This window comes from Artemia sp. Qi Xiang Cuo, chromosome 3 (genome assembly GCF_049724085.1).
Source record: "Artemia sp. Qi Xiang Cuo chromosome 3, ASM4972408v1, whole genome shotgun sequence".
NCBI lineage: Eukaryota > Metazoa > Arthropoda > Branchiopoda > Anostraca > Artemiidae > Artemia > Artemia sp. Qi Xiang Cuo.
In genome coordinates this window covers 89478915-89492193 of record NC_142796.1, presented here as the reverse complement: position 1 = coordinate 89492193, position 13279 = coordinate 89478915, and the positions used below count along the sequence as shown (strand labels likewise).

The 13279-nt window shown below is 35.7% G+C and overlaps 1 protein-coding gene and 1 long non-coding RNA gene across 4 annotated transcripts in view; one reads left to right on the top strand and one right to left on the bottom strand.

Annotated features, from left to right (window-relative positions):
* Window positions 1-13279, bottom strand: part of LOC148954724 (uncharacterized) — a 150592-nt gene that overhangs the window by 47848 nt on the left and 89465 nt on the right. The gene's annotated exons all lie outside the window — the stretch shown is intronic.
* LOC148954726 (uncharacterized) lies at window positions 5627-12180 on the top strand. The gene is made up of 2 exons (XR_016141587.1): window positions 5627-5735; window positions 11833-12180. It is a non-coding gene; the product is annotated as an uncharacterized LOC148954726 (long non-coding RNA).

Genomic DNA, 13279 nt, shown 5'->3' with positions numbered 1-13279 from the left:
GAGTGAACTTTACTGCAGAGTTTAGAAAGGCATTTGGAGACCATGATGTGGCTTTCCATCAGCTAGTCGGCTGCACCGGCATGCACCTGATGCACCCCTCCCTAGCATAAATTCCTAGCTACGCTAATGATGAGAGTGTCTTTCTTATTTGCTTTGTTGCCTTGTGCATTTATGATATACAAACAATTGAATATATATTATAAAGATGTGGGTTTTTTCATTTCTTTTGTCTTCATTTTATTTCTATATAGAGCTTGTGTTTTTTTTCTCCTTTTCTTCGTATGTTTCTTTTAATTTAGGATAGTTCATTTTTCTTTTTCCCCCTGTTGATAAAGCCTTTCAGACGGAGCGCCGAGACATTCGGACATTTATTGTTAATAACAAGACCGTGTTCAGGGGAGGGGTTATGGGGTTTACCCCTCCTCTCCCCCACCCTCCACGAAATATTTATCCGACTTGTAAAACGTAATAAATATGCATTAAAACATATTTTTGATGGGTTTTGAGTTTTTTGCAAGCCCCCCCCCCCAGAACAAACATCGTGTGAAGTGGAGGCCATGGATTAAATTGCCGAGGATCTGGAAGATGCAGCTCGACGGTATAATAGTAAAATATTGTACTGGCATATTAATAAATTGAGAGGGAGTAGTCAATCCAGACTTGTACCAGTTAAAGATAGGAACGGGGCCACAATTAACGATGAGGAAAAAGTTAAGGAGAGATGGACGGAACATTTTGAGAATGTGCTTAACCGAGATATAGTTACAGAACAAGATATAGAAGAAAATGAAAAAGTTTGTGATACGTTACATATAAATAAAGATTTGTTTTGTGAATAATAATTAGCAACAATACTAAGCGGATTCAAAAATAATAAGGTCTAATTTGTTGATAAGGTGGCAAATTAGCTATTTAAATATAGCGCCTTTGAGATTAGAAATGAGATACTGAAGGATGGAAATACTATTTTTGAAAAGGGGAAGTACCTAACAATTTTAGGAAAACTTCAATTAAAACACTGTATAAGGAAGGTGATAAGAGTGAGTGTCGTAATTATCGAGGCATTAGTCTGATCTCTTTTGGTAGCAAAGTACTTAGTAATATAATACTTTTAAGACTGAAAGATGCTGTAGATAAAGTTTTAAGACAAGAACAGTGCGGTTTTAGAAAAAGTAGAGAATTTGTCGACCAAATTTTCACTCTTAGTTTAATAATTGAGAAGTGCCTTAGTTGTTAAACACCTTTGGTCCTTAGTTCTATAGATTATGAGCAAACGTTCGATTCTGTTGATAGAAGAGCTTTAGCAAAGGTCTTATCCTTGTATGGTATACCAGACAAATACATTAAAGTGATTAGTGTTATGTACGAGAATAACACTGCTGCGGTTAAGGAATTAAGGTAGGAAATGAGGTTAGCAGGTGGTTTTGTATTAAATCAGGAGTTAAGCAGGGTTATGTTCTATCCCCCTTCATATGGATCATTTTGATGGACTCTGTCTTAAGGAGCGCAGGAAAAGCAATGAGCAATGGGAGGCAATGAGCGAAATGAATGAACTTTTAGAGATTTTAGGAGTCCAGGGTTCTAGAATAGGTTTGAAAATTAATATTAAGAAGACTAAGTCGCTAAGGCTAGGAATGAGTGAAGATGAAAAGGTGACGTTGTGTAACGAAAAGATTGATCAGGTGGTCAGCTTCACTTACCTTAGTAGTATTATTAGTAAAGACGATGGGAGCAGTGACGATGTTAAAAGTAGAATAACCAGGGCTCAGGGTGTTTTTTCATAGTTAAAAAAAAGTTCGGAAGAATAGGAAGATAAGTCTGCAAACCAAGATTAGAATATTAGAAGCTACAGTGACGACAATGGTCAAATATGGCTCTGAAGTATGGGCGCTCCGAAAAGCGGATAAAGATTTACTAAATGTTTTCCAGAGAAATTGCCTACGGATTCTTCTGCATACCCGGTTAACTGACAGCATCTCAAACACTAGGCTGTAGGATAAATGCGGCTCACTACTGCTTCCCAGGACTATAATGACAGAAAGGTTGAGATGGCTAGGGCAAGTTCTTCGAATGAAGGATGACAGATTGCCGAAGATTGTCCTTTTCGGCCAACCATCTAGGGTTAAACGGAAAACAGGTTGTCCTCGTCTGGGGTGGGAGGATATCACAAAGAAAGATTTAAAGGAAATTGGAACTTCCAGGGAGGGTGTAAAGAGGGAGGCTTTGAATGGATTGGGACGGAGGGAGAGCGTGCGTAGCTGTATTCGCCTCAGGCGGCCTGGTGCTGCGGTGAGTTGTTAGTAGTATTAGTTTAATTGTAAATGGAAAGGAAGTGAGTTCTAAGAAATTATTCAATGTGAAAGACAATGCTTACCCTTGAATTGATAGGCTCTCAGCGATTGTTTTAAGTCATATCTTGAGGACTGCTCGTTCCATTATCACGTAGGGAAAACTCGAATAGAACATCAATTTAGGGTTACCAGTCGCTTTTGTGACCGGTAACTATCCAAATATAGACTTTTTTTTCGGGGGGGGGGGGAGTTTCACACGAATCTCTTCTTTGAATTTCACTTTTTATTCTTTTGTTTATGTATCATTCTCAGAACACACGCTATAATATGTTAATCGTGGCAAGACAGACTATATAATAAAGATTGATATTCACACTGGAAGGAGGGGATGAGGTCCCCCGTAACACCAAGATTTGTACAGTTCCCCTCATAGTTTAAGACGGCCTGGCTAAATCCTTGTGCAACAATCCAACCTTTTTTCGTCGTTTTGATTTATACCTTCTCAAAGTAGGCCCTATATTTGGTTAAAATATATAAAAGGGAGGTATGTGGCTGCTTTATCAAAGAAATTAAAACAATAATCCAATCAAAGTCAGGTAAGGCCCCAGCCTGCGTTGATATGCAGCTTGAAATACACAGCCTATTATTTTGGTAGTTTTGCCTTTTTTGACCTTTTTAGGGATTTTGGATGATATTTTTTAGGGACGGATCTTCTTCTTTTGAAGGGGTGGTGCTTTCAGAGAATTCAGGTACATTTAAATCATAGTATATTTTTCTTAATTGTCGAGTAAAGTTAAAAAATAACCACAAAAAGTTAAAACTGAAAAAGACTCGTATGCAATTCAGATCCTTATGGTGCTTTCACACTATAACCGTAGAACCTACGACCATGGCTGTATCCAGGTTGGTTAACCAGTTTTCCCTCCCCCCCCCCTCCCGACAAATTTTTAGCTGACTCGTATAAAAGTAACAAAACAACATGTAAACAGATTTTGCACACAGAAACAAGGATAGTCGCTACTCTTTCTTACCCCCCCACCCCCCGATATGGCAGTGTGTCACACTAGCATAATTTAAGGCTTTACTTTATGTTATTTAACCTAACAGAGCAAATTTAGTCCGTACCGTAGGCAGTGCCAAGAAGACTCGAGTACTACATGGAATTTTAAGTTAATTATATTAACGGTATGTTATGGAAAAGTCGATATAGTAGCAACAAAATATAATTTTTATTTATAATAAAAAATGAGTTAATATTAGAAATAAATTAATCAACTTTCCTAGAAAGCCAGAGCATGAATCTCCGTCTCCATTCCATATTTCTAATTTTTGAATAGTTCCGCTATGATGAATGCGGTGAGTTCATGGGATAATTATAATGATTTTATTAATTTTACGTTAGTTTTGTACTTACTGGCCTCGTTTTAGTATTTTCCGTAAGTGTTCACTCTTCGGTGTTCTGTGCTTCCTCTTGCTACATTTAACGATCTTACTGCTTTTATCTGTTTTTATATATGCTCGTTACTCTTGGACGTTACCCTTGAACGTTACCCTTGGTGCACACTGCTGCATTTTCAAGCTTAACGTGACGTAACTTTACCACTGAGCATATACTAAGCAGCCTTCCAAACGATTCAGAGGCTGTCACGTCAAAACGCAGCGAATTTCCTAACAAAGAAAGCTTCTTTCCCTTAAAATGAGAAAATAAGGATAACAAAAGTTGCTTATGGTTTTTGCATACGAACAAAGTAAAAAGGAATGATAATCGTCTGAGAATATATGAAGCAATATGTGCACAAAGACGGGGGGGGGGAGGGCTTCAGGCAATCACACTTCAAATGTCAATTTTATTGTTCTGTTCAGATAATTTATACACAACAAGATTTTGTTCAGTATAACTGTTTTAGAGTTAATTAAATAGCTTTGAGTCTCTCCCCCTCCTCCGTAGTAGATTCCTTCATAATGAGCAGATTTGTATTTTTCAATACAGTAAAATCGAAATAATTACAACACTTCTTTCTCTGTTTCAGAACTTCAAATATAGTAGTAATAACAGTAATTAATTTCCCGTAGATAAGTTCATTTAAAAATGCCCGTCCCTTGTTAGTGCTTGTAGAACTAAGGTTACTGTGGGTTACGTGCGTGTGTACTCAGTTAAAAATTTAACAAATTACGGGAATGCTAAAACAATTTTTATATAAATCACTTCAGTTTGACCGATCTTGTTTCCATTTCAAAGTAGGTCTGATTATTTTCTGGTTACTCATGTATGCATTTCTTGAGGTAATTTATAAAGTATTATACTAAATGGTGTAAATTCTATAATAAATCCAAAATATAAATGATACAAAAAATCAATCCAAATATAAATAATTTCAATATAATAATCTAAATATAAATAAATAATGGAAATTTAAAAAATGGCAGTTTTGGCTGTTATTGAGTTTCGCCAAGAGAAGAGATTTAAGTAAAATTTAAAATATCTAAAATAAACTGATTGAATTTGCTTCACATAATTCTTTCTTGAAGTACAAAGGACAGTGAAAATTAAATCTGATTATTTCAATTCTTTAAGTGAAAATTTACTCAACCATATATATTTTAGTAAATTCAAAAATTAGGAATTTAATTTATAATGAAAAATACCTCCACATGCAGTTACGCAGTTTTAGGTGGTACCCAGCGTTTAATTCAAAAAAGACACGTGGGTGAACAACATGCAAAAAATAAGCTAAAAAATTATAGCACAACACACTTTAAGAAGGTGTGACTTTTCTTTGAAGGTTTAGTTATCTTTGGGAATCAACAGATTGATCATATTTGAATTTTTACGGACAATAAGGGTCGTCAAATTTCACTAAACAATTTTGCTTATTTATTTTCACGGTTAAATGTGGCAACACTGACGGAAATGTAAAACAGCCCTGAAAACTTTATAATTTTATACAGCCAAAAGAAAATTTTTAGAGAATCTTTTTAGAGTTTTCAGACATGAATAGACCAAAGGTGGATCCTGAGGGGAACGCATTTATTTTGTTGTCATTAGTACTTAAAAAGGGGGTAAGAGAATTGACAAACCAGAGAAAGTAGATACAGCCAACCCAAGGCACTTCATTTATACTTATCACGATTAGCGACAAATTTAGAATTTTAAACTTTGAATTTTAAACATCTTTTTCCTCATCTTTTTCCTTTCGTTCTTTTTTCTATACCAAGAATCAAAAGGATCAAATTTTACCAAGAATTTATGAAAAAATGTGCCTCACCATGGATATAAACAAATATCGTATTCAAATTAAATTCAGGGATTGTTTCCTATCTATAATTAATGCAGTGTGAAATTTAGCATGGCATAAAATAGAAAGAACAAGGACAATCAGTATCAGTTGTTAGTTTATAATCAGTTAAGCAACATCAACAAAAGACAAAATGGCATCTGTCAAAGTAAGTACAAAATATGGATATCTTTTGAGATTTTTTTCGGGATGGAGGACCGTTACACTATATAATAAAATAAATTTTAATTGGATTATTTAAAATAAATGATTTACTCCAGAAAAAAGTTATTAAAAATCGGATCTAAAAAAGTCAATGACACGCATATATGCAAGATTTTGGATGGGGGGGGGGGGTGCAAAAGACTTCGTACTTTCCCAAGTTAGGAGCACCAATGAGGGTTGTAGGGCAAAAAATAACCTTCTAAATTATAACAAGATTACCTTTTTGGGTGTCCTCATATCATGAATTTGCACCTCTAGCCCAGTGGCGAATCCAGGGGGCGCCCCTCCCCCCTAGCGTAGTCTAAAGCAGTGTAATTTACTTAATTAACGCAAGTTTGCGTTAAATAAACTTTCTCCTAACGCAAGTTTATCGCATCAACATATTTTGGCCCCTCCCCCCATATAAAAAATCCTGGATCCGTCCCTGCTCTAGCCTGAGTGGATGGCACATATATCGATAAACAGAAAAGGCTGGGGTGCAAATTTTTTTACCCCTTCGCCCCTTTTATAGACTCTGGATGGCTAATCATTTTATGTACGTCAAAACCTTCCCATTTCAGGAGAAACTCGTTGTTCAAGACGCATATTTATCAAAAGCTTAAAAAATTGTTTTTCGAATAAATCAATCAATAAATCATTTTAGTTAAAAATTATTTTCCTTTTTGGTTCATTCAGTAAGGATCAAAATCGTATTTTTTTTAAACATTCATATAAAATATTAAATGGCTAAGACCCTCAAAAATGGGCAAATCAGTAAAACGATTGTGTGCCCCCGCCTTTCCTATTTATCGAGCAATGTGACATCCATTCAGGAGAGTACTGGGGGGACAGGCCATCAACCCTCCCTCCGCAATCTTGGGATTATCTCTTTGATTCGTCTGAAACATTTTAAACATTAAACAACCAACACTAATTCTAGGATTTTAAATCAAACGCACCGAGTTTAAACATGGATATTTATTAATGTGTATTAATAAAGATTTATTTAGTATATCTAGCATCCTAGGGGCTTACAAAAAATGGGGGGAAGGAGAAAGGGATTTTACCGACTGTTTTTTACAAACAAATTAGCATAATGTCTGTTTCGAATACGATGCTTAAAATCACTGCACGAGTCGATAAAGGCGTTGTCCTAGACGTCGATAATTTACCGACCTAGATTGAGATTTCGGTATAATTATATCATGTGAGTATTTTGATGCTCTTTTTTAGCCAAAATGGAAAACTGGCCACTTGTAATATCATGGCAGGGGTCGGTAAAACTGCTGCTTCACTGTTTTTGTAGATGTGATGCACTCATTTGTTAAAGCATGTCCCAGGAAGGTATTTATTCAAGCATTTTGATTCAAAAGGGAATGTCATCCAGTTCATTGTTTGCGACAATATTCTTAGTAGATCACTAAATCCATATCCCAACGAGGGGCGTAATTTTGTCAAAATCCTATGGGGGGGGGGGTCAAAATTGGAGCCAATTTTCTCAAATCAGGTGAAAATGACTGAGAAAACAGAAAACCAGCTTTATAGCAATAAAAAAAGGCAAAGATGTACTAAAGAAAACTGACCTGTTTCTGTGGATGCTTGAATTATGAAGGCTTATTTTAGTTTTGACAACACTCTTGGAGAAACTAAACTTCAGCTGGGAGGGAGGAGAAACTGGGGTGTGGAGAAAAACTGAGGTCTGGGAGGGAAAGTTGCCCCCCTGCCTTATAGCAAATTTCACCCCTGACCCCGACCCCTTGCCACTTAGTGGATGGAGAACTGTATGCATGAGGTTCTGGAACCACTCAAAGTTGTATATTAAAAGAAGGATTACTTATTGTTATAGTTCCTTATTCAAATTATTTAATAGACAATTCCACCGTAAAATTCTCTCTCATTCGTAAGATTGTGCATCAAAAGAAGAAAGACAAATGAAAACAGTTCTGTAGGAGAATTCAGGTAATTCTTTCCAGAATTTTTGAAATGAAAACAAACTTAGTTTATACTACCATTTATCGTGCCTACAAAAGATTATTTGAAAAAAACTGCGTTTTCTAAAGAGTTAAAGAGGCTGAGTTACAAGGTCGAACCTTAAAACGTACAGGGATTAGGAGGCACAGTTGGGGGTTGCCGCCCCCAAACCCCCCGCTTTCGCAGCCTGTAAATAAATAAAAAAAGTTTTTTAAATTGAAAGTAAGGAGCGACATTAAATCTTAAAGCGATCAGAAATTATTCTGTATATGAAAGGGGCTGTGCCCGCCTCAACGCCTCGCTCTTTACGCTAAAGTTTGACTTTCTCACAACTCTTTTTTTTAAACAATAAAAACTTTAGCGTAAAGAGCGAGGCGTTGAGGAGGGCACAGCCCCTTTCATATACGGAATAATTTCTGATCGTTTTAAGATTGAATGTCGCTCCTTACTTTCACTTTAAAAAACTTTTTTATTTATTTACAGGCTGCGAAAGCGGGGGTTTGGGGGGCACCAGCCCCCCAACTGTGCCTCCTAATCCCTGTACGTTTTAAGGTTCGACCTTGTAACTCAGCCTCTTTAACTCTTTAGAAAACGCAGTTTTTTTCAAATAATTTCTGCACGTTTTTGTACAGTTTATTACTCAAGGGTTGACCTTATAACTCAGCCTCTTTAACTCTTTAGAAAACGTAATTTTTTTCAAATAATTTTAAGAAGAAACTGAGTTTTTTTTTAAAGTTTAAATTCAGCATATAAAAAATTTGCTCAGGCAGTAACTTGCCTACGGGTTTTCCACCTGGGCGTCTGGCATGTCAACCGATCGACCCAGCTGTCACACTAATAATTGTTTTTTAGTAAATGGAAGCTATTTTTGACGCATGCCAATTCCCAAGAAACTCGATATTTGGTTTTTGGAAAACAGGAGTGGAGTGATCAGATTGAGTTGAAATTTTGAGGATAAGCTCCCAGGCCCCAGGAAAACTTATCCTCTAAATTTCAGCCCGATCAGACAACGTTAAAGGGGGGTTGTGGTGGGAAAAATTAACATGGGCTAATATAGGAAAACAAGGTTTTTCGTAAATGTAAATTCGGGGGATAATTTTTTCAGTCTGAAAATATCAAAAGACCCTAACAGGTCAAATTCTGCTTCGAATGAGTCCTCATTCACCCGGATCCGTTGCCAACTATGGCCTGTAGGCGTGGCTAAGAAAAAAAAAATATAAATTTTAAGTGGCTATATTTGGTTTTTTGAAAACAGGGAAGGAGTGATCGGATTGAGGTGAAATTTCGAGGATAAGCTCCCGGGCCCTAGGAAAGCTTAACCTCTAAATTTCAGCCCAATCGGACAACGTTAAAGGGGGCTGTGGTGGGAGGGTCCAAACTTCCGGCCCAGTTTACCCCATGAAGATAAAGTCGGAGGAGGATTAAATTTTGCAAGTTTCTTAGTTTGAGCTTGGGCTACAAAATGTAATTACCGCCGTCTCTCTGCGACCTCTAGGACCTGAAGTCACTTAACATTGTGGTGGGTCGCCTCTTTATAGAGGCAAAAGTGTGCCTCCTTGAAATGGTCTTTTATTGAAATCTCCATTCATTTCTGAGTAATGAGTGGCTTTTTATCTACTGACAGGTCAAATAAATGCCTAAGCCTAAAGGCAAATTTCTGTTGAGCTTGCAAAATTTTCCGTAAGCATGTCGATATACAAACCTGTCCGCTCAGTTAACCTTTTGTGTCGAAGCTACTCGCCTGGAGCTACTTTCTTAAGTGTGACTAAATTTGATTTTTTAAAACAAAAAATTAAAGATTTATTTCTTTTTCTACAAAAAGGAACCACACTATGTTTTTTTCGCTCTAAACTTATTTTTTTCCTTCAACTCTTGTCACACGGCTTCTTAGTTCAGCTCCTTAATAAGGGTAGAGGTGATTAGAAATCACCTCCCTAGATTGGAGGTGATTAGAAAATATATAAAACATAAGCTTTCAACTGAAACTAAGGACCAACATTAAAACATAAAACGAACAGGAATTATTCCGTACAAATAAAAAAAGTCATAGTAGTGTTTCTAAATTGAATTTCAATCAAAAACGAGCATAGATTAATTTAAAAAAAATTAAGTTTGAAGAAGTAAAGAGCGAAGTTGAAACTTGAAACGAACAAAAATTATTACTTCACAGAATATCTAACATATCAATAAAACTAATGTAAATAAATCAACTGGTAATATTTCCTTATGTTTGTAGGATTACAGAAAACTAGCACTTTACTAAAAACTCAAAAGCCAAAAATTCAAAGTATAAAAATAGGAATATTGATTTAGAAGTCAAAAGTAAATACGCAGCCTCAAAACAACAAACTAATCTATAACGCTTTTCTTAGTCCTACAGTAGCTGTGATATCAGTAACTTTCAGTATAGAATTAAAATTATCTTAAAAACTTAGGCATAAAAATAATAGGTTTACAGTCATTAAACAGCATATAAAATAACGGATTGATTTATTAGGTAACATCTTGGTCTCACCTAGTATTCCTCGAAATGAGGAACATATCAACCGTAATATGAACTCTGGAAATCCAGTTATTTCTCTCTATAAAACGGAGATTTTTTAAGTTATGATTCAAATTCTAAAGCGAGTCTGTAGTCCTAATATTAATAAGATCCCTTTGCTTCGAACTTGTCTACAAAATAATCATGAAATTTCCTTTCAGAACCAAAACGAAACCCAATCATTAGACTGAGCTCATTGTGCAGAAGTGGTGCCAAATTAAACGAAAAAAATAAAAAATAAAGCAAAAATCTAAAAATGCTTTACTTCTATATCGTGAAAATTGTCCTTAAATGGTTCACTTTTACCGTACCAAACCGCCTGTTTTTCTTTGTGTTTTCAGTAAAGTGCTAATTTTCTGTAATCCTACAAACATAGGGATATATCACTAGTTGACTTATTTGCAATAGTTTTACTGATATATATTAGATAGTCTGTGAAGTAATAATTTTATTCATTTTAAGTTACAACTTCGCTCTGTACTTCCTTCGGAAAACTTTTTTTTTATTAATTTCAATAAGCGAAAGGAGGTGAATACAAATGTGGTAAATTGTATGAAAAATATAGCAGAAATTGTTTAATTAACATTAATTCAATGAATTTATTTTAAAAAATTGAGCTTAAAAAGGTTCTTTTTTATCGATTAGTGAAAGATATGGATCTAATATAAACATAATAGACATTTTTCATAAAAATTTCAGTTTTAACATTGACTTAAATAATTTTTAACAGTTCAAGGGCGTACTTGGTGATATACTTCTTTTAAATTGTTTACAATTATATTTAGCTTCATATTAAAGAATTTTTACCAGTATATGGACTAGAAGATGAGTTTGGCAGAATTTTTACCAGAATATGGGCTAGATGATGAGAGAACATGGTCTAGAATATAATAAGGTATTTCCTGTTATTCAGTTTTTATATGCAACCAGTTAAAGGGCAGAATCATTGATTATAATCATTGATTTGCCTCTATTTTTAGAAGGAAGTATTTTTACAAGTTTTAAAAAGTTGCCAAGAGTCTTTGAATATGCATTATAGTCACGTACGGTGGAGGCAGATGGAAGCTTGACCCTCGAGATATCGAGCATTTAACAAATGCATATAAAATTATTTTTAAAATTTTGAATTTATAACATATGTTTTTTACGTTTTTTATTCCTATTCTTTAATCGTTTTTTATCTGGTAAAAAACTTCCAAAATCGATAACTCCATAGTTGTTTAAATAATATGGACTATGCTTAAAACAGGAAATGGACTCGGGGTCTATTTCAGGGATTATTTTCGTAAAAAAGGTATATTATATGCAAAATATACATAAAACTTTGAGGAAGATCCTGAAGATCTAAGATTTTCATCCTCAAATGCGGTAGAAAAAGCTATATAAAAAATTCCGTGGGAGGGAATAAAGCATTTATTTATGATTAATGTGAAGTTGAGAAGGAGTGTGCGCAGCTGTGGTAGCCTCGGAAAGCTACCTACGATGAGTTAGTCAGCAAAAATAGTACTACTTTTTATTGCTTTTTTTACAATATTTTTTTTTATTCCAGGTTATAGCTTTTGCCCTTGCTGTTATCGCAATGACTTCACAAACCTCTGGCGTCTTTTTGGCAGTTAAAAAAGTTGGTAATTTCCATCACCCGCTTCACCACCATCACCCTGTAATGCGCGCTCCTTTTGCACCGGTACCAATGATGCCTGTTCCAATGGCTCCAATGCCTGTTGCCCCAGTTGCTTTTGCCCACCCAGTTGCTCCAATTCCGGTCGCTCGACACATGCCAGCAGCAACGGGAGGAACTTCAAAATTTGGATTTGGAGTCATTGGTTGAGTAACTAAGTGCTTAAATGATTATTATATTGATGAAATTTAATTAAAAATGTATATTTTCTTAAAGAAATCATATCGTTCATGTGATATGTTTTTTGATTCTTAGAGAAAGTCAAAAACATTTTATTTTCCTTCCCTTTTTCATGGCTGAAGAGGCATTGAAAATTTCAATCAATTTCAATCGGCGAAGCTAAGAAACTTCGTAAGGAGATTTTGGACCAAATAAGGACCAAAGTAAGACTAATAGGGACAAAAACATCGAACCCTTAGACTCAATAAAGAGTGTAAGTCACAGCGTCTCCTATGCATTTTTTTTTCTTCGCCTTCATCATAAAGAAAGGACGATCATAAGAAGTTTGGAAAGGGCTCATTCGATTATATATCCTGATACATCTAGTTCCGTTTTCAAGTCATGACACAAATCGCAGGGTACCCAAACCTGCTTGCAAAATCATTTGTGCCTCCGCGACACCAAATGGCATAAGATCAATATTTTAAGATAGCATTCAGATAATCATGCCTGTGAGCCCCGAGAATTACAGTTCAAAGTCGCTAAGTCTTCTCCCTCGAGGAGTGGCGGTTCTTGAGGTAAACATAGACAACAAGAGGATACAGGCCTCTACTGTGTTTGCCTCAGAAGGCTTTGTGCTGTGATGAATTAAAATTAGCAATACATTAATAATGATTTAGAGGCCTTAATATGAGCCGATAAGAGCGACTTGATCCGTGCAGTCGGTTCATGGCGTTTACCCCCCCCCCCCACGAAAAAAAACGTTGAAAATACCTCCCTGCAAAATACATCCTCACTGAAAGTAAATTATTCCCAAAAAATGTACTCACCACTGAAAATTCCCCCAGACAACCCCGTAGAAAACTTCCCCGCGAAAAATGTCCATATATTTCACAATAAAAAATACTATATGTAAGCAATGGATAAATTACAAAACTTAAAAAGGCACTTAAACTTCTACAATGGGGTTCTCTGATTATTTGTAGTTTGGGAGGGAGGGAGATACCTCAAAGGGTACATCCCAGCTCTCATTGAGCCATCAGACATATAGAGAAGTGGTTCTAAGGGAGAGACGAGGGGAGGGTGGAGGTATAAATTGATATATAATACCCAGGACCCGTAACCCAGATTTTTGTCGGGGGAGGGAGGGTACAAAAGA